The 22962-nt window shown below is 39.6% G+C and overlaps 1 protein-coding gene across 2 annotated transcripts in view; it reads right to left on the bottom strand.

The window, feature by feature from the left end:
• Window positions 1–22647, bottom strand: part of KLHL32 (kelch like family member 32) — a 191652-nt gene extending 169005 nt beyond the window's left edge. The window contains exons 1-2 of one of the 2 annotated variants that reach the window (XM_081295657.1): window positions 22583–22647; window positions 22198–22327 (exon numbers count right to left, since the gene is read on the bottom strand). The gene's annotated coding sequence lies outside the window, so the exon portion shown is untranslated. Of the gene's footprint in view, window positions 1–22197 lie in introns of both variants that reach the window. The other variant, XM_081295659.1, reaches the window with a different exon arrangement.
• Between the last annotated feature and the right edge of the window lie 315 nt (window positions 22648–22962).

The following is a 22962-nucleotide window of genomic DNA, read 5'->3' as shown; positions in this document are numbered from 1 at the left end:
GCAATAAACATGGCAAGTAAGTAAATTATATGGTGTTCCAAGAGGTGACAAGTATTTTGAAAAAAAAAATCAAGCAAGGTAAATGGGATCTGAATGAAGGGTTTGTGTACAATAATAATAATTTTACCAGAAATTGCAAATGAATATTATATATAAATCTGAATGGTTGAATTGATTAGAATGATATATATCACTTAAAGCAAAAATTTTGAAGAATTTTTGCCCTAAATATATTCACATTTTTAATGTGTGAAAGTTTTATTAAAATTTTGTTGACATTTCTTTGGGAAAGTCAACTTTTTTCATAAAATGATATAAATTACATCATTTTTGTGTAAACCCTTATAAGATCTCAGAAACTATTATAAAATATTCCTTATGTGACCTTGCAGCTCACATTTGCAGCTGTATAAACTGACCACACAGGGAAGACCAGCTCCTCAATTATCCCAGAAATTCTTGAAACACAATCCTCTCTGCTTCCACATTCTCACTTCATGCTGTCTCCATTCTGTGCAATAATGCCTGCTGCTGCATCTATGATGTTTATACCAAACATTTCTAGGCTCATGTAGAAAGTACTAAGGATGACAGTAAAGAAGCCACAAAGGAGACACTGCCCAAGAATGTCCTCTCTTAGAGTGAACTAAATTCTAAGTGCCATCACTGCCCAAGTCACTGAAGCCACCCAGGATCCCATAGAGGTTTTAGCAAAATAACGCTTTTTAAAAAATATTTCTTCCCAGGGGATAGGGAGGCTGAGGCTGGAGGATCACAAGTTCAAAGTCAGCCTCAGCCAAAGGGAGATGCTAAATAACTCAGTGAGACCCTGTCTCTAAATAAAATTTAAAAAAAAATAGGGCTGGAGATGTGGCTCAGTGATTGAGTGCCCCTGAGTTCAATCCCTGAAAGAAAGAAAGAAAGAAAGAAAGAGAGAGAGAGAGAGAGAGAGGGAGGGAGGGAGGGAGGGAAAGGAAAGGAAAGGAAAGGAAAGGAAAGGAAAGGAAGGAAGGAAGGAAGGAAGGAAGGAAGGAAGGAAGGAAAGAAGGAAGGAAGGAAGGAAGGAAGGAAGGAAGGAAAACACAAAAAAACACTTGCTCTTTTAAAAGTATCCTCCTCTTTCTAGGACTTGGAATTGAGTCCTGTTGGATTTAGGCCAAGGGACAATCTGGATGGCAGACACTGCTCTGCTTGGGATTAAGCTTTTGCTCTGACACTCACCCACTGGACTAGAAATAAACTTGTAAGCCTTACCCTACCTACAAGGTCTGTGATCTCTGAAAGGGTCTGCCTCATAAGTTCTTCAGACCTGCCCAGTCTTAGTGTACCTGCTGGGATTTCTGCTCTGACCGAACTGGATATGCTTCCAGCTCTTTGGAAGGGAACAGCAGTAAGTTATGTGGCACCACAGTGAACAATGGAAAGTGTCAGATAAGCCCTGCTATGTATGTTCACAGCTAGCACAAAGAGCTGGTACAGGAAGGTGCCAGGATAAAATGGTGGTACCTAAAAAACTACCACAAATGAAAACAAAGTCCTAGAAGTGCATCCTATCTCTCAAGGAAGGGCTTCCCAAATTAAAATAAAATAATTTAGTTTGTGATAAAAAGACCTACAAATTCATACTGAAATAGGGGAATTATTCAATATAGGGGGAAAGTCATATACTTTAATCATCTTTGGTGAAAAAACGTTGCCAAAGAGTACATTCTTAAGAGCTATAAATTTAAAGGAAAAGATGATAATTCTTCCAGTGAATACAAGTTCTGGTAATCCCATTAAAAGCAATTTTCCTTCCTGTAACTGCTTACTCTTCCCGTAAAGAGTGGATCCAGAAAGTTCCACCAAAAACTATAGTGTTTTTTGTTTTCTCCCATACCACAAGTATATTATAGAGGTTTCTGCCATCACAAAGATTTGCAAAGTGTTATAAAATTATGGACAAATCTTATGTTCTAACCCAATTCCTGAACTTATTACTCATATAATTTGGGCAAATTGTTCAGTCTTTCTGAGTAAACATTTATTTCTCCATAAGGCAGAAGGAAAACCACCTCCCCATAATACTTCCATTGAGACTAAATGAAATGATGAATTTGCAAGTACATTTTAAACTGAGGTACAACATAAGTAGCATATGTACCACCATCAAACTCTTTCTACCACTGTGGCACTTAGAGTTACAATAATAGAAAACTTAGGTATTACAATCTTTTTGTAACTTGAGAAATCTAAGAAAATTAATTTATTCCCCCTAAAATGGTATTCCTCAAGATCTTATTTTCTATTTTGTAAAGAAGTTTAAAAATTTTATTTAAACTCCAAAGCAGTTCATTATCCCCAGACAGCATTTTTTGAGCCAGACTATTTGAATAAAATAAGAACAAAAACATTTTATTATTTCCAAGGCTATTCTAGAAAACGTCTTTTATTCTGACACCTTGAATTCATGCATGCCTCATAGGTAACGTTTTCAATTATTTAAGCACTAGTTAATATTGCTAGTGTCGGCATGATCAGTGATTACTGTCTTAATAATCACAGGCCTCTGATTCCAGCTGCTCCCATCTTTGATATAACTGTGAGCAACAGCCTGGAGGACAGGAACTGACAGGGAAAGAATACAGCCGGGGGTCAAATTAATGCTGGTGGTGTACTAGCTTTCAGTGAGCTACTAAAGTCAGAGGCATATGCTGAAAAATGAGACCACAGATTGAGAAAGAATTAATGTCCTGAGAGTTTTATACAAAAGAAAATATTTTCTGAACATGAGAATGGCTTTTGAATCTGGATCTGAGGAAGCAGCCGAAATATATCATACCTCCAACAACCTTCTTTGGAGTAATTATAAAAAGAATGCATCTGCACTCTCATTCCTGTGCCAGATAAGACTTTTCCCTTCCCCAGATGGCTGGGGCAAGTGTCTGTGCATATGGCAAGGGAAAAAGACAGGAAACTCAAAGTACTTAACTGTTAAAAGAAGTGAAAGCTTATGAAACATGCTGTGTGAGGCACCAAAGGGGCCATAAAATCAAAGAAGAGCAAAAGATGAAGGCAAGGCCTTTGGAAACCTGTATCCTTTGTCCCAACTCTGCTACCATTTTCCTGCACAAGCCAGTTTGTGTCTCTGGGTTTCTGTTTTCCCTTTTGGAAAGTGAAGGGATCATCTAAGTCATTTGTGGGAGAGTTCTGTACAGCCAATGTGACATGATCCAATGTTGAGGGAAGAAGTAAAACAGGTGTTAGCCTGTGTACAGATGCAATCTCCTTAGCAGAACAGTTAAAGATGTTATCTTCTTTTTGAAATAAAAGTAAAAATCGTATTACTAGAGATTATTATCACAGATTCTATATGAGTGACACCAAGAGACCCAGCCCTTTAAGACATTTACCATAACCAAATGCATTTTGAGGAAAAGAATAATGGGCACATCACAGTCATCTATCCCAGGATAGGGAATGAGAAAGTATGTGTGCATATATATGGATATGCAAGCATGTGTATCTATGTGTGCACACATATACACAAACATATATGCACACACCCCACACATGTATGCACACATAGGTAGGGTGTGAGTATATATGTTTGTGTGTGTGTGAAAGGAACATGGATAATCCATCTCATTTCTTTTCCGTATTTGCTTCCTGTCCCTCCTCTAAATCTCTGGTACTGAGTGTTTAATTTAATTTTTAACCAAGGCATATAGGCAAGAGGTAAAACAGGTTGCCTACGCAGAATCCTTTGGGGAAAGGCTGTTTCAGTTTCTCAAGTCTTTCTCCATTCTCTCTCTCCCTCCCTGATTTTAATGTGATCCCCAGGGTTATTCTTAATGTAATATGTGCGTGACCATGCAAACATACACATCACAAATGTACCGAGTCACTGCTATTGATTGGCTAAGGTGCAATAAAAGGATCTACAGGCTAATGTCTTTTCTAGCTCTAATACTTTAGGACACAACTTCTACTATTAATATACTTCTGAATTAAGGAAACTTATATGAGATGACTAGAGGATAACAAAAGGCAACTCTCCACAGCTACATGGCAGAATAAATAAGGGAAAACATGATACAGGCAGGTTAATCAGGAATGATTTCATAGAGAAAATGAGCATTGAGCTGAATCTTGATTTTGAACTGAGAGGGAACTGAATAAGTATTCTGTAGATCAGGCATGTGTGCAGCAGCATAGTATAGGGACAGTGTCATATCAGGTTGACCATGATACGTGGGGCCAGCTGATTGTGGGCTGCAAAAGCCAGCAGAACCTGAGCTTGCACTGCCTGTAAAGCCAGAGAAGAGTGAATGAAACATGGTTCAGGAAGCTCCTTCAGACCATGGCCCCTGAGACAGTTCAGAACAGAAGGCACTAACCTGAGATCCATGAACAGATTTCACATATTTAGAATGGCATATATATGGATGCCAATCATTTTGTGCCCCCTTTTCTGTACCCATATACACACATGCATCTTGCACAGGAATGAGGACCTGTACCATATATTAGATTTTTCAAGAAGGTATGGAGCAAATACTTCCCCCATCCCACCTGTAAACCAGAAAATTTGAGTTTAGTAGAAAAAAGTGCTACAAATTATCCTCAAGTTCTTCTCATTGCTTAGGTGGGCCTGATTAGTGAAGATAAATTAAAAAGAAAGTGCAACTATGTGACATCATCCCCAGCTCTCCTTGTGTAGTGGGAACCCAGCAGAGGCTCCAGAGGGGAAGCCTGGGAAGACTCCTTCTCAGCTGTGCTCTTAGAGGGGCTTTCTTGGATAATATGAAGTTGACTGCCACATCCAATCTTCATCTGAATTGTTTTATGAAGATAGCCTCCTATCGAACTTCTTGTGTTTAAAATCAATGCCTTTCAGGAATTGATATATTTGACTAAAATATATCAGAAAACTTATTTAAAGAATCAAGTCAGATGAAGTATTGCTAATTCTTAATAGGGATTAAGAATTAAGGGAGGACTTTCAAAAGAACCATATCAAATATCAAAATCCACATTTCACTACTTCCTAAATAGACAAAAGACTATTTGGTAGAGATATTTCTCAAAGTTAATATTTTAAAAACTAGTATAAGCCCAAGTTGAAAGAAGAAAATCTACCTTTTCATCCTCTGTATTTTCAACCCAAAGCAGTGCTGATTTTTTTGATTCTTCAGTTAAATTTAGTTTGCTGTTGGAACATGTGAATCATAAAAGCTGTGTACCTTTAAAGGCATTTTCAGAGATATTTATTTTCTGAAATTTTAACCTTATAAGCAAAGCCTTGAAAAAGACCTGAAAATTTGTTTACAAAAGTACAAAAGAAGAAATGACACCTAAGACTGATGATCTATCAGTGGCACTCTAAGCTAAATCCAAAGGTGTTAATTATCCCGGATTTCCAGGAGGCTTCTTTGCCCTACAGAAGGCTCAATTTTTGATTGTGCACTTCATGTTCCCAGTTTTGATTATGCATTCCACGTTATCTATTAAGCTTTTCCTCTTTTGAATTCCAATAATTTGTGGCCATGTTAGTGGTGCTTACACTATGCCTAGATGACAGTTAACAGATGTATTCCTGTGAGACCATTCCTCCCCTATTCTGTGTATGTATTCAAAGCAGGGAGCACCTTTCACCAGGCTTCCATATTGGGCATCTAATAAGGTCCCCTAAGTGAATATATAGACAGCATTTAGAGAGAGTATGGATCTCACTGCAAGGTCTGATGTGCAAGGAACAATTTATCTTCCTAATTTCTGAAACTCAGCTTAATTTCTATTCAAATGGTGAGGAAGCTCAGCTTTTTTGAGGTTGCTCAAGCAGAGTTATGGTATGGTTTGGGGATTTATGTGGTGGCAGAGTGAGGAGGTCTGGGCTTTAGGTTGCCTCTAGTCTCCAAGTCACCCCCACATGCCTTGACTGTCATTAAATCCTACTGTCATTTCCATTCCTCAATTTATGGGGTATTGGCAGCATTTCAAATTACTCAATGCTCTCTTTTTGAACCACATTTCCCTGACTTATAAGATTTCCTCCTCTCTTGGTTTTCCTCTTTGCTCTTTGGCTACATTTTTTTTCTTGCTCCTTTTTGCTCACTCCTCTCTAGCTCATTATTAAGTGCTACCATTCCCTGAGATGCAATTTAATTCTCTATTTTGTCTTTAGGCAATTTCAATCCTAATCAAAAATTGTATCACAGTCCCAGTCTTCTATGAACTCCATAGAATAATCTTCTATTTGATATCCTCATGTAAACATCTTAAAGACAGTTCATATTTAATACTGTCCTAACCACATTGTTGTATGGATTAGTACTGCCACTCATGCAAGGGGAAGCTCTACCCATGTTGTTGTATGGAGTGGCACCACACCAATGCAGGAGTCATCAGGTTTCCCTCTCCACCAGTGTTCAATCCATCTCCAAGCCCTGAAAATTCATATAGTCCTTAAAGAATAACCTTCTCTCATTCTCCATCCCCAGGCTCAGCTACTACCAGCATCTCTGGTCTGAACCAGAGCAATGGACTCCAGCTTTCCTACACTGATGAATGCTATCCTACAACAGGAGCCACCATCAGCCCTCCAAGTCCCTCACTCTCTGATTACAGTCCTTCCTCAAGGGCACCACACTGTCTTAGGGGTAATGGCTTTCCTGTCTACCCTCTCCCTTTTACTTCCTTAGCTCAGGTCTTTCAGGTCCCCAGCCCCACCTCTTTAGGGAACCGATTAAACCCCCTTGCTTTATATTTGTCATAATACCTCAAATCTCTTCCTTTAGCATTTAATTCCATTGTGATTTTACCCTTATTTGTGAGATCATGAGATGAATGCTTGTCTCTATCACTGGCGTGTCAGTGCTGAGATGACAAGGACCGGATTGTTTTCCTCACCATTGAATCATCAGCGCCTGGCACAGTGCCTGACATTTAACAGATGCCCAGTAACCACGTGCAGAATGAGCATTCTTGACAGAATAGAAAAATATTAACGAGAAAACTGGCAAAGCTTTTATAATCAAAAACACCAACGGCAGCATATTTAAGAAGCAACAACAACACAGAGTACTTTCCTTTCATCCTGAAATGAGAGCAAAGGGTCACACAGGCCAACCAGGTGTGGTCCATGAGTCATAGCTGTCATTAGCACTGGAGATTGAGCACTGGAAAATATACACAGTGGTCAAAAATACTGCTGATGTTCTCAAACCCCCCCCCCCACACACACACACACAGGGATGAGAATGGAAAGAAGGGACTGCTCTCCCTGATGAATGGGGAGTAAGCCATTAGCTCCCTGGGCCCTCCTGTTTTGCTTTGGAATAATTATAACATTAGTGGCAAAACCTTACTGGATGGTGACTTTGTGCCAGGTACCAGACAATGAAAATGTAAGTGTATTATTGTACTTGATCCCATGATTATACTACAGAACACAATGGAGGATTCTAAGGTTCAAAGAAATAAATGATTTTACAAAGTCTAAATCAGTATCTGAAAGAACCAGGATTCAACCTTAGAGCTGACTGTCTCTGAATCCATTTCACTGATGCATGCTGTAGCAATTGCCTGAAAGAAAAGAAGGCAGCCACAAGCAGACAAAGCCCACTGACTGGAGAAGGCATAGCATACCAAAGGTACCCTAACATCCTTGGTCATAAGGCAGGAGCAGAGTACCCAGAAGCAATAACAACAGCACAGGGAGAGTTGGCTGTGACAGCTTTAGTATAGAGAAACACAGATGGCTTGAGTGCAAGAGAGGTTTGCACTATACCACCCAGCCCTGCTCCAGTACCAACACTGAAGCCCTAGCCAGGGTCCAAGTGTAGACCAAATGCAGCTGAGGTCTAGTCCTGAAGCTGGTGTAGCTTAGCCACATTCAGTTTCCACTGTGGAACTGTTCTATCACTTTTCTCCAGTGTATTGGGGCCAGAGGAACCCTTAGTAAATATAAAGCAAATCTGGAGCTGTTATGTTTTGAATCCACAATTTGGGAAAACATATACAGATTAGTCACTGGATTCCTTCAAATAGTCAACTCTTAGAGGCTTTAAGGATTTGCTTGTTAGCTTGCTTGCAAACCAATTACTCACTGCCAGACAAAAACGCCTAGGGATCAGACAAACATCACAATGAAGTTGTCTAGGAAGAGTATTTCCTGAAAGCATGTTAATTTATAGAGCTTGAGAAAGGGGCATAGTTCACATTGTGAGGAATAAGCAGGCAAATGAGGAAATGCCTTTGAGACTCATTAAACCAAGGATCTTAGAGTCAATGGAGGTTTCCAGAGAGGAGAGATGATGGAATCCAACTCTCTAAACATTGTAGTGCAGCAGTCCATACGAAGGGATGGAAGGAGAAAGAAAGTGACAGAGACCAGAAGGAAGCTAAAGTGGCAAGCACCTGCGTCAGAAGGGCAACTGTGAGAAGAGAAGGGCAGATGGGAACCCAGGAGATAGTGAGAGAAACAGCTAGGACTGACTTCACCCTCTAGTGCATAACTGAGGAGGAAGACAGAATCATTCATAAGAAAAGGTGTGAGAAGCCAGCTCACCTCCCTGGGAACACTGGGGACATAGAAAACACCAGAGAGCAGAAGGGAAATCACCTGACAGACAAACACAGCTGGAACATTGTCACCCCTACCTCTCTTTCTCATATCTGCCCCACCTCCAACCTGCCAGACACCCTAGTTGTGTGCCAAGGTCATAAGTACACAAAAAACAGTAACATTTGAATTTTAAACAAATATGCAACATCTTCACCAATTCAATCCGTATTTGCTGAGCACTGTACAAGGTAATCTGTGGGGGTTCAAAGTCAAATAAGACCAAAATTTAAATATCTAGACTTTTAGATGCAGAACAGGATGGGGGAGGGGGTGATACAGCTATGAATAGGCACAAGGGAACTTTCTGGAGAGACAGAAGTATTCTTTAAAACAGAATCATAATGTTAACTGCCCACAACTTTATACATTGGCTTTTATTGAACTGTACACCAGTATGAATGGCATACTAGTTTCCCCTCAGTAAAGCTGTTTTTAAAAAGTGATAAGAACTGTGAGTAAAAGTAATTCAGGGCAAGGTGAATTGAGAGTACAGGGAGTGGGGGAAATCAGGAGGGTGACCACAGTGGGCATCACAGAGACGGTGACAGTTGAGCAAAGACCTGAAGGAGGTGAGGCAGTGAGCCTGGGGATAGCCAGAGAAGGAGCATTCCAGGCAGAGGGAACTAGGAGCTGTGATACACAGGTTCTATGGCAGAAAAGGAGACTAGTGGGCAAGGGAAGGAGTAAACAGGGAAAGAGTAGCAAAAGACAGGGGCAGGTGAAGAGAGAGGAGAGGTGGTGTGCAGGGTCCTAGTTCTTGGGCTTGAAAGCTATTGCAGTCTTGAGCAAAGAAATAACATAACTTGGAGATAAAAAGGATCGACCTGGCTACTGTGATGGGAAGAGCCCAAGGGAGACCAAGGAAACCTCCCATCTAAGTAAGGGTGATGCTGATGGAGCAGGCATGGCTACAGGAAATGGAAAGAAGGGTCAGACTCTGGGTGCACTTTGAGGGTAGAGGCAACAGTTTCCCAAATGCTTGAGTGTAAGTTGAAAGAAATGACATCAGAGATGATTCCAAGGTTTGGGCCCCGGCAACTAACCATGGGGAAGCTCTGGAGGAGGCAGGTTTAGAAGAAAAAAATTAGAAGGCACAGGTAAGGAACTTTGATACTAAGTTATAGTATATGTGCCCAAATCACCTGGCATAATTTTGGCAACTTTCTTTTAAAGACCACCTTTGTTACATTTCCTCCAATAACATTTCTCAAGTATTTTTACAGCACTGACCATGTAAATGTGTAAATATTTATTTAAAATCATCTTAGCCTTCTTTATACTTACTAACAGGACTCTGCAGAGTATCTTATTTTCTTCTAACTTCTTAATTATATTTCTAATGGCATTAGACTTCACCTTCCTGGGAAGATCTGGCTTCAACATTGCCAAATGGCAGTCACAGCCCTGGGCTCAAAGAGACCAGAGAAGCTGGGTGAAAGCCAGCAAATGTTGGGATATACTAAATTCACCTCATATGATAGAAGGAAACTCATAAAGCATCATAAAGAAATACCCAAATTTTAAGTAGGGTCATTCTCTCTTGAGATTTATTTCTCCTTAGGAGAAAACTACTCTGAAGGTAGAAAAGGCCACCTACTTGCTTAAAGATTTAAATAGTACCTACTATTGTTTTGTGATGTAAAACACAAATTCTCCTTGCTCTCACTTCTAAGTTTGGGTTTTATCCTATTTGTTATGCATATTTGTCCACTGAACTTCTTTATGTGCTCATTATGTTTATCACATGAGTTAGAAATACAGGTTTGGCTTAGTAGCTGTGCCTGAGGTCATTACATCCCATCCTGTGGCACAGATGGCCAAAAAGATGATGTCGGCAGAAGAGTCAAGACCTAACCACCTATTGGGGCTGCAGCCTCCAAATCAACCAACAACAAATGCAGGTTCAGTTAGCATTCTCTCTGGGTCCCCACTTCTTCTCTCTTTTTTTTTCTCTCTCTCCCCCATCCTCACTATCCCTACCCCTTCTCCCTTCTTCCTTGTCCCCATACCTCCCTCCACCCTCCTTCTATTTGTCTGACATAAAAAAACAGAGTCTGACCTAATACCAGTTTGACAAAGTTCCAGATGTGGAACTTCATCTGATTTCCTACACAGTAAAAGGTAACTCAGTAAAACAATTCCCATTCTGAAACAGGCTTTCTTCAGATCAAAATATTTTTTCCTTCAACTCAGAAGTATTATTAAGTATGAAAAAAATTTCCTGCCATAGGAATGGTTGTACCAAACTCAATGTCAGGGAAGTCACGGCAGTAGTCACAATAATGACTAAATCACAATGGGCAGATAAGCATGATATCGCCCTTCTGGTGTGTACTCACACAACAGGCAATGACTTCTCTTAGGACTGTCATCAAGCAAGCAACATCTCACCATCATAACCTTAATCATTTCTGTGGGTGCCTGGAAACTCATGAGTGATCTAACAGCAAAGATTCTTTTTCCTAACTATATTCCAGTGCTTAATAATTATATATCTCTTCAAAATGCCTATCATCCAAAAATCACATTTTGAACCTTCCCCAAAATAAATAATAAACCACAATTTGAAAACATAGTTTCTCTGTTCCCCAAATTCTTCCATATCTATACTAGCCTGCAGCAATCCACTACCAACCTGTTCATCAATGACTCATAAGATTTCATCCACAGTAGAAGTAATATTCTCCAGCTGGCTTATATAATGCCATATAATCACTATTAATTTTCTAAATCTAGAATGTATAAGATAAAAATCATCTGATTTTATCTCATGCAGAAATGCACTTTAAAAAGAAAAAAAAAAACAGTCTACCATACGGAGAATACCATAACATTTATAAGGATACCCTCTGCAGAAATTCACCAGCTTTGGTAATTTCTACTTTAGCAATGAAGATATTAATCACACATATACTCCTATCCAGACGGGGCTTATGGTTAGCAGAGAACTGCCTGTATTGTTTAAATGCCCACTGAGTATCTGGGGACCTATGTAACCTAAACAGACTTAATTTGCTGTTTGTTGTTAAGTGTGAATGACAGAAAGTTGAGGCCCAGGTCCAGATGACAAGGCTGGTCCTTGGGAGATGGGAATAAGAAACAGAGTGCGAGCAGGTCACTGTACTCTAGATAGAAGCTCCCAAGTTAGACCAATTGTCAGAATGACTTGAAAAGGGCTTTTTCATACATGAATGGCCCAGCACCAATGCAGATCCTAACACGGTAAATACAAAGGATCCAGGAATCTTCATTTTTAAAATAATTTTAGGTATTCTGAGGATTAGCCTGGCTGCAAACCTTTATAACAGACTTATTTGTAAAACACTGGTAAATATATGATTCTCTAAAGCAAGGTCCTAGAATGGCCAATCAGAAGTAGTAACAGAGCACATTTTAGGTATATACAATTTTATTCTCATAAAAATGGTGTGAGAAAATTAAGATTCTTCAGGTTTACAGAGAAGGAGATGTAGGCACAGAGTTCACTGCAAGTCTCCCTGCAGAGTGGACACTCAACGAATCTAACCCCCCATCCAACTCATTGTGCCTACCCCTACCTTCTCCTTACTCCACTGAAACACTACTACCAGTGGGAAATTTTCAATACTGCTGTATGACTCAAGCAACCACAGGTAGGAGCAACCTTAAGAAAGGGCCTTTTTGAGGGTATAGCTCAGTGGCAGAATTCTTGCATGCAATGTGTGAGGCCCTGGGTTTGATCTCCAGAATAAAAACCAGAGAGCAGGAAAAGGTATTTTTAATTCTGGCACTGCCTTAGGAAACCTCAATGCTCTATTCAATGCAGACTTCTACTAATCAGAATTGACAAAACAACATAAGACAGAAATAAAAAACTGAAAACTTTGTGAAAAATTGTAAGGTCAGAGAAGAGAAATTTATCATCAAACTCTACAGATGGCACTAAAATTAATGAATCAGAATTTCAGTAAAAAGTCATGTCAAATGCTGTGCAGAAAGACCTAAGCACTATGCCTTAGTTTCTCAAAGGACATTTCATCAATTAAGAAACCCCATCTGTAGGTGATATTAAACACTTCCAAGAAATTATAAATAGCTTTGACCCAAAGCGAAAGAAGATAAGCTGTGCCCTAATTAAATCAGACTATAGGTAATTAATGTTAGCATAAATAAATAAACCTCCCAGCAGCTCAGGAGGCTGACGCAGGAAGACTGCAAGTTCAAAGCCAGCCTCAGTAACTTAGTGAGATCCTAAGCAACTCGGTGAAACCCTGTCTCAAAATAAAAAATACAAAGGAATTCATTTCCCTCCATGTTTGTTATCCCATTCCCCTCATAACCTCTTATATGCAATTTTGTATAACAATGAGGGTCTCCCTCCATTTCCATGTGATTTCCCTTTTTTTCTCCCTTTCCCTCCCACCTCATGTCTCTGTTTAATGTTAATCTTTTCTTCCTGCTCTTCCTCCCTGTTCTGTTCTTAGTTGCTTCTAATGTATGAAATATGATTTGTCAAGAGCTTTGTAATGTTGTAAACAACCAATAAAAAAAATAAATAAAAACAACAACAAAAAAAAATACAAAGGACTGGAGATGTGGCTCATTGGTTAAGTGCCCCTGAGTTGGGTTCAATTCCCAGGACCAAAAAAGAAGAAGAAGAAAGAAAGAAACCATAACCTCGATTCCATAATTCTTTTAAGTTTTGAATTCTCAAAACAAAAAACCAATTAACCATATCAGCTCAAGGACATCAGTCTGGAAAAGACTTGTGAATCTTTTTGCAGCCAAGGGGTTATTTGATTATATCTACACCACTGTCTATCACAAGAGCGGCATTTTTTTTTTTTTTTTGAGTCTCCTTTCAGGGAATGTCAAATAGAGTAAACGAGGAAGCAAGTCACAGAGAGACTATCAAAATAAATCTCTTCCAGTCAGATATCTACCTCAATTATGAACCTAAATTTCCAAAATAATAACCATAGCTGTCACTTGGAAAGTGACTGAGAATAAATCCAGTGTCTTCACATTAGGAGTAGGCTTTTTTTTCTTAGTGATAGGATTTTGTAACTTTGCTGCCCTGTGAAGGCAATGCAGACACAAAACCTAGCAATAATGCATCTCGGCACCATATTTTTCATACCAGAATTTACACCTCACTATAATCAATACCAATACATAAATTTTTTTACCATTATTTTTCTAGAGTCTTAAAGAAACCAGTTGTTGAGAGCCACAGCCAAAGGGGCCCCAGCAAACTTCCAGCTGCCAGCAAACTTCCAGCTGCCGGCTAATGATTGGCTCACAGCAGTCCCAGCAACATCTAGCTGATTGGCTCCTCTGCGGTGATGTTCATTGGGCTGTTTCCCTGCCCTTCAGACTGCCAGCTGATGATTGGCTCACAGCGGCCCAGCAACATCTAGCTGATTGGCTCCTCCACGGAGCTGCTCATTGGGGGACTTCTTTGGCTCCGCCCATGCGACCCAGCCAATCGGCCTCAAGAACAGGAGGATTGTGGGAGGTGGTGAGGGTTGTGTGGGGGTGAGAGGCTTGTGGGAAGCCGGTGGTGGCAGTTGGGCTCTGAGGGTTTTTTCCTGAGGAGCTGTTTTGTTTGGCGTTTGTGGTTCTAAAAATAAAGTTAGTTTCTTTTGACAAGTGGCTCCTGAATTGTGCCCAGCCAGACTGCGGCAACCAGTAAAGGATTTTCAGTCTTTGACAAATCACATTTTTTATTTGTTTATTTTATATATACATGATAATAGAATGTATTTTGGCATATTATACACACACAAAGTATAACTTATTCTAATTAGAATCCTATTCTTGTGGTTGTACATGATGAGGAGTTACCCTGATCGTGTTTTCAAATACAAGACTAGAAAAGTTAAGTCTAAGTAATTATACTGCCCTTCCTATTCCCCTTCCCTCTCCCTTCCCTTCCTGCTCTACTTCAGTTCTTCCTCTCTCCACCCTCCCTTTTTTTGGGTTAGCATCCACTTATCAGAGAGAACATTCAAATCTTGATCATCATTGTTAACATGCATTTCTTATTTTAAGTATATAAACTAGTGTTACTTACCAACTACCAAAAACACATATAAATTATGAAATTGCAACATACTTTATACATACCAATATAAATAAACACATGCATATATGTATACCCAGTATAAGCAGAGCACATTTAGCACAAGAAAGAGTTTGTTTCTTTTTCTTTAGGGATGTGCTTTGTGGTCTATTTTATGATGAAAATAGAACTTTTCTTGGTCTATGGGTTTTTTAAATTTACAGCTCAGACTAACTTCCTACAAGTGTTTTTGTCATCCTGACCATTGTAGAAGTCACCAATCTGGTGGGCAGTTCCCATTGTCATCTGGGTTACCCCTTATTGGAAGTTGTAAATCAAGACACAGTAACCTTATTTACACTCCTAGGTCACCAGGAAATCAAATGGTATTTAAAATGCAGAAAAATTACTCTGTCATTCTCAAGGACACGAAGTTGCTGGGCAGGGGTGGGGGAAGAATGGGGAGGTGGTGATGCAAAGGGAAAAAAATAGCTTTAGCTAGAAAGTATTCTCTTTGAGAAGTGAATAATCCTATCTGACTTGAAAGAGAATATAAGGAGGTTTTTCTTTGAGCCTGGTGAGCTTTTGACCTTTTCATAAAATTTACATAATTCAGCATGAAGGGAAACCCCTAGTTGTCTAAAAGATGTAGGCAACTAGAAATTGACCTTGCAGAAAGGCTAGGAGGTCTGTACCCACCAGGTACTTGGTGCTGCTATTATTCATTCCACAGAGGACACAAGATGTAGTTCTGCACTTTTTACAGATGGAGAACCCCTGAAGCAATTCTATAATACAGCCCTGAGAGCTACCTAGGAAGGAGGAAACTGATCCTCCTTCATTTTCCCTATGACCAGGCTAGAGTTCCAACAGCTGCAGAATAGAGGGAGACGTGGCTTACTAGAGAGGAAAGACACCACTAACCCCAAGATATGCATCACTTTCCCTGGGAGAGTCCACTCAAGCAGCACACTGTGTAACCCAAAGTTCGGTAACACAAAACGGATATCTCAATGAATTGAAATGCATTCTGCTACCATGTATAACCAATTAGAACAAATTTAAAAATTAAAAAAATTAAAGGGCTAGCTCCTCTCTGAGGCTAGCACTGGCCAGATTAAGATGTTTTATATCATGCATGAAATTTAAGTGGATTCTAACATCATTGAGGGAAAGGGGGGGTAGCAAAGGGAATTAATAGGTACAGAGTTTTTATTATGCACCAAGCATTATGATAGATGTTTCTATGCATATCTCATAATCTTGGAGTCTCTCTATGCCATGGTTTGGGTGTGTCCCCCAGAAGTCGTGTATTAGAAACTTAATTCCCAAAGTCACCTATTAATAGTACTTGGAGGTGGGGCCTTTGGAAGATAGTTAGGATTAGATTGAGACCTCCATGATCGAATTAGCAGTTTTATAAGAAGAGGAAGAGCAAACCAAGCTACTAAATTTGGTTATATTAAGATGCAGCAGGAAGAGCCTCACTGGATATCAGCACCTCATTCTTGGACTTCCTAGCTGCAAGAATCATGAGCTAAGTAAATCACTATAAATTTCACCTTCTTCTGTGTTCATTTATAACAATAGAAAGCAACCTAAGATGCCCTATAATCTAGGTAATAGAATCTTCATTTATAATTTGAGAAAAATGTGATCTATAAGGAATATATCACTGGACTGTGAATCACAGAGCTAAAAAGTATCTGATTTCATATTCAAATCCAGGCTCCAAGGCTCATGTTCTAGTTGTGCCATGCTACTTTGCACTTTCAATTGTAGAACTAAAAATCACAAATAATAAGGCTTCTAAGTAATGATTTAAAATGAAGTATCAGATTTTTTTGTCATAAAAAACTGCAAGATGCCTCCTCCACTGCTCTTATTGTCTGCCATTAGCATCAAATGTGTTCCCACTGAAGCAATCAGCCAGGATGGGACTACTTATCCCATCAATATCCTGTATGCCAAACCAGTTGTATGTCAGGGTGGGGAAGGGGGGGTGGGTAGCCCTGCTTCTAAGTAACTGGAACTGGCTCATCTGGCATGGAAAGTAGAATATATTATGCCTCAAATAAATATGTAGGAGAATATTGTCAAGAGTCCATGAAAACTGCCAAAGATTTTCCTTCTCCATTTAAAAATCATCTTATCAGGTCGGTGATTTCAGCCCTGCAAAGGAAAAAAGCTATTTTAGACATATTCACAGCTTTCAATGCTTTATGCCATATGCGGAACTAATCTGATTCCAAATCAAGTTTGCAAAACTGTTATTTTTTAATATATAATTCTTTAAAAAATTTTTACCCAAATTTATAGTACCATATGTCTAAATCAAGCTAAATTATATGCATCAATGCATAGCAGTGTGCATATGAAATAGAGCAAGAACAAAAGAGATATGAAGAAATTTGAGCCCTTCCTCCTGCTCAGTTCCTCTCAAGTGAAGATCTTGGTAACAAGAGTCAGAGAATAAAGGATCAGTTTAGAAATGCCAGGAAAGGGAAAAAGATGAACAAAATTAATTCTATCTACTAATTCCCAGGAAAAAGCAAAGTAAGATATTCCAGGGTAAACTCTGAAGATTAACTTTGCCAACTGCAATATATTCTGCAATAATGAGAACTGGGGGAGACAGAAAGAGCCAAGTCTATCTCCACTCTCACCAGAAAGCCCAGTTTAATAAGCAAGATGGGCTCCCTACATCATTTGTTCAGATTTTCCATTACTTAGCAAATATGTCTGTGAAGGGAAAATCATCATATTGGCTTATATTGTACTTGATGGGAATTACAATCCCTCCTACTTTAAAGTGAATTCCTGTTATGTCAAATGTCCCTGGAGCTAGACTCTAGTGCTAACGGTTTTCTATTTTATTTAATCCTGTTACTTTGTGCAGTCATACTAAGAGGCAGCTCTCTTATCCAGTCAATGCAGGTCTAACACTTGAATCATTCAAACTTTCACTTGCTCATCCCTTATATTTCATACCTCCATTCAGGTAAAAATGTTGACCCAACAAAGATTAAGAGCAGATATCTACCTTCACCAAAGGCTTCCTTCTGTGCTTGAGTATTGCTTTTCAAATGGCTCACACACAGCTCATATTTCTCTTTACTTGTCCCACAGATATGAGGTGTGACTTAAGTGTAACAGTAAAATCTCTTATCTGTAAGCATTTCCCTAAACTCCAAATTATGACTCTCCTAAAAGAAAATGATGACAAATTTTATCATCTAATTTGCCCAAATCTTTCCATTTCTGAAAATCCATGTATTTGTCCACTTCAATTGAATCCACATACATACACTCTTCCCATAGAAAAGTGATATCATGAAAGGAAATTATGTGCCTTACAATGTATGTTAAAAATCTAGAAAACCCAAAATAGCTAATGGATACTTGCTATGGACCAGGTCTATGTAGGACATAATACCTGACTTGTCCCTTGCCCTTAGCATCAAAATGTTTAGAAGAATCAGTGCTACATTCTCCCTTATGTTACAAGCTTCTCATCTCTTTCACTAATTTGTCTTTATCCCCTGACACACATCTCCAGTTCTACCTTCTTGCTGCACTCCATCCTAAAGACCACATTCTCATGCTTTCCCTTATCCATTCAGCTAATTAGCTCATCAGTATCAGATATCACCAGCATTATCCTCTCAACTCATATGTCCAACTTGACTGTCTGGCAGAGCCTCCCATCTTTCAATAGATGAAAAGGAACTTCACTTAATATAATCAGATCCAGCCATCAATCCCCCTCCTATATAAGGACTTAACTGATCTCCACAAACAGAACATTTCTTATTTTTGCTGTGTCTATGCTTCAATTTGCAATCTTGTATATCTACTGTAGCATTTTACATATAACTGCCTCAGTCATATACAAAATCACAATGATGTACACATATATAACCTCCATTAGGTAACAGGCAGAAGAGGAGAGTGAAGTGAAAAGTTGAGATTTAAAGTTTTCTTTCTTGGTCCAGTTTAACTTAACATAGTCCTGAATTCTTCATCTTTATAAGATGCCCATTTTATAAGGACATTGTGAATTTGACCAGAAACTGATGGAAAATACCTTAAACTTAGAGGGGGCTCAAATAGGATGCTTCCAAATGGTTTGTTTGCTCTAAATTCTGGAAGAGCACTCAGTCTTGACTTTGTTATGAAAATATTTATGAACACCTGCCTAGCTCCTTTCTAGAGGTGCACACTGAAATGAAATCAAAATCCTTTTATTTACTATTAAAGCATCCTTCCAGAGGGAGATTTTAGAATAGGAGAACCATTAGAAGCTACTATTCTCATCTTTTCTCCCCTTAAACCACTTCTTTCTGAATCCACAAAAGAATAACATAAATAGTACTCATTTTCAACTACCTACTTTAGTAAAGTCCACTGACATCACTATAACTTTAGTGAAAATATGAGAAACAGCTTCTCAAAAGGTATTTGTTTCATTACAAGATGCCTTTAAGGAGCAAACAGCATTTATTATGTCAAGATGCTAGAATTTAGTGTCTCTTTGAGTTTCACAGGTTTCTTTGTTCCTTTGACTTTGGCAACTTGCAATATCATAGTGGGTTTAATTAATTACTTAACTCCTTAATAGGAAGTATTCATTGAAGAGCTGAGGATGCTCCTTTTTTTGTGACCATCTTTTTGTTCTACCTCTTTTTACAATGAAAGTATAGTCTTTTCTTGGTACTCACTGGGGGATTGGTTCCAGGATTCCCACAGATACCAAAGTCTGCAAATGTTCAAGTCCTTTTTTTTTTTTCCTTTAGTACCAGGGATTGAACCCAGGGGTACTTAATCACTGAGCTACATCCCCAGCCCTTTTTATTTTTGATTTTGAGACAGGGTCTTGCTAAGTTGCTTAAGGCCTAAGTTGCTGAGGCTGACCTCGAACTTCCAATCCTCCTGCCTCAGCCCCTGAAGCTGCTGGGATTAAGTGTGTGTGCCACCACACCCAGCTCAAGACCATTTTATGCAAAATAGTATAGTATTTGCATATATTATATACACATCCTCCTATATACTTTAAATATTTTCTAGGTTACTTACAATACCTAATATCTTAATGCAATGTCAATGCTATGTAAATAGTTGTTATGCTTTATTGTGTAGGGAATAATGGCAAGAAAAAATCTGTACATATTCAGTACAGATGCAAATTTTTTCCAAATATTTTAATCTGCAGTTTGTTCATCTGTAGATACAAGGGACCAAGAGCACTCAACTGACTTTTTGTACATTCTTAGCCCTATGCCAAGAAAAAAAATTAAGTCAGGAATGAAAGAATGTTAAACTGCAAATACTTTTTTTTTCATCAGATTCAAACATTCCTATTTTGGAGCATCTCACTCTCTTTAGTTTTCCAGAAGGCACAAGACAGAGACCTAGGAAACCTCAGAAACAAACTTGGACCTGTTTAATGAATAACAAATGTAGAATATTTATTAGACTTTAATACTGATTGAGAATATTCCTGATCATTCTTATAATTGATTCACTTAAGTATTTTATTAGAGAATAACAGTTTATTATTGGATGAGGCCTCAGTAGTCATAGGTAACAAACTGACAGGCCATGGGCCACATGTGTCCCAGACATATTTTTAAAGTTTTCCTTACAGTTTTTGTAAGCCCACATTGTAAAATTCATTTTACAATGACAAGCATAGTTATTCTTGGATACCCTCAGAGGATTGGTTCGAGGAGCCCCACATAAAGAAATCCAAAATCTTCTGTTTTCCTTGAAAATTTAGTATGTTTTAAAGACCAGGCAGAAACAATTAGCTTCAGTAAAGAAGAAGCTGCCCTCTTTCTGGTGCCTTCTGGTGCCTGTTGCAGAGGCCAAAGTCCACACCCGCTCTCTCAGATGTCTCCTACTAGGCTGCTCCACTTCTCTATCTCACCTGTCAGACCCCTGAACACATTTCAAATGTAAGCACAACTTTTTTTTTTTTTTTTTAAGGCAAAGAGCCTCTATCCAGAAAGGGCTTCCCCACTGACTACCTCTGTGACCTCCACAAGGTTTGAATCTTGGGTGTCCTCAGCTTTATACTGAAGGTAATTCTTTGACCTCATGATTATTATGAGGATTGATAAAGAAATAAATGAAAAGTGCTTTGTAAACTATAGTGTAAAATATTTGTCATCATTTTTCATCTCTCAGCATTCTGTGAGCTGCATAAATCCCTTTTACCTACTTCAGTTATTATTTGTCTTCTTTGTTCCTCTTATCATTACGCCATGCATGACAGTTTAAAATCTAAATTAAGGAATTTGACATATTTTCCTTGCTTTATTTAGCAAGAGGTAGAAAAGATGAACAAATATCAAAGGAAAACAAAATGAATTACTGAATGACAGTGAATCTTTATTTAGTCATTCCTCTTTGTGATGAAAGTATGAAATTAGTGCAAAGTGTAATTACTGGATTGCTGATGCCTTCAAGTGCTGTGTTACAAGTTCATCCACCAGGCACTTGAGGTACAACCAAAACTGACACCCCAAGTATTAAGGGGCTTCTGTGAAATAAGGGCCCTAACCAGTGTTTTGCTAAAGAATTCAGTACATCAGAATCAAAAAAAAAATCTACATCTTAATATGAGTTCTAATTAGACTCTGGGGTTTTAAGCCATGGCTTACATTTTATATCTATCAACATATATAGATATATAAATACTCCCTCCTCAAATCAACAAGAGGTTTGAAAGAAAACAGAATCTTCTCAGAAATGGGCAGAGGTGCAGAAAACTGCCTTAATTAGTGATGCAGTGGATACTAAAATGTTAGCAAAGCTGCATTTCATGAATACTATATTGTTATCTTAGGGATTCACAAATACGTATTCCCCTTCTGGTCAATTTACAACAGATCATCGTGATGTGAGGAACCACAATACAATCATCTGCTTTTAATTGTTAAGAATCACGCCTAAGTGAACTGCAAAACAGAACTGAACATAGAAGGGAAGAATAGATTTAAATTGGAATCAGCATTCTTTATATCACCAAAATGGAACTAATTCATTATTCAAAACACAATCCGTTGAAAATTCATCTGAAGAATCCTTTTTAAAGCATATCGTATACCGCAATTACAGCTTTTCTTGAAGTTGAATGAAACCGTCGCCTGAATACAAATTAACGAATGTCAAATTGACACAAGATTTCCAGTGTATATTTTATTTTAAAAATCAAAATAAATAACAGCATCATTTAAGAAACCAGTTCTATTCAATAGATGTCCCAAAGCTAATGTTTAAGCAAGTCTCCCTGGCAACCAAGGAACACAGTGCATATTGGGCTGGGGGGAAGGATAGAAAGGGGGAGCAACTCCAGGGTTGGTAGAATAAGTAACCAGAGTAGTAATTGCTCCGCTAGACGACGTTGGTAGAGGCTGTATGCCCCTGAAATTTCAACTCCAGTTCTCGCCCCCTCTGGCACAACAGCAGTTTCCCACCCTCTCCCTCGGGTCTGCAGGCACCAACCCGAACAGGTTACTCCCCAAACAGGAGATTGCCTTACCCGATGGGGTGAGCGGTCTGCTTGGTTTTGTACCCGAGGCGGCAGCGCAGGCACCAGGTTCTCCCTGATGCACAAAGGCTGTGCTTCGCCCCACGATCCTGGGGTTAAGAGAAATTGCAGTAGCTTCTCTCTGCGGGTTTGGGGATGCAACTGTGAAGACGAGCGCGCCAGTGTGCGTGTGTGTGTATGTGTGTGCGCGCGCGAGTGTGTGTGTGTGTGTGTGTCTGTGTCTGTGTCTGTGTACGCGCGCGCGCGCGCCTGCCTGCGCGATCCCGGGCTCTCCTGCGGGGAAACAGTGTTCCCTAGTAAATAAAAAGCACCAGCCAGCGCTGCAAAGGACACGTCCGGCTAGCTACCCCAGGCAGTTGTCAACCAGTAGACCCACCTTGGAAGCCCCGGGGTGGGTTGAGAAGCCAAAGCGGCTCCGCCCCCTCCTGCCCCCGGCGAGCCCGCGCACAACACCCCCCCTCCCACGTCCCCCTCTGCTGGAGAACCAGCGCGCACGCTCCCCTCCCCTCCCTGCCCCCTCCCCGCCGCCGGCGAGCCAGCGCGCACGCCCGCCCGCCCGCTCTCCCCGGAAGTCCCCCTTTTCTGTGCTGCCGCCCCCCTTTTCCCTCTCTGGCACCTGCGCCGCTGGCCGCCGGGTCACATGCACACCCTGCAGCCGCAGCTGCGGCCCCTGCTGTGAAAGAATTACACTATAGAACCTAGCCTGCTTACCCCAGACTCTCTTTCCAGGACTTGGCAGCAACCTGTGCCAACCGA

The sequence above is a fragment of the Spermophilus citellus genome (genome assembly GCF_964194105.1).
Source record: "Spermophilus citellus genome assembly, chromosome: 5".
NCBI lineage: Eukaryota > Metazoa > Chordata > Mammalia > Rodentia > Sciuridae > Spermophilus > Spermophilus citellus.
This window is presented reverse-complemented; position numbering and strand designations above follow the sequence as displayed.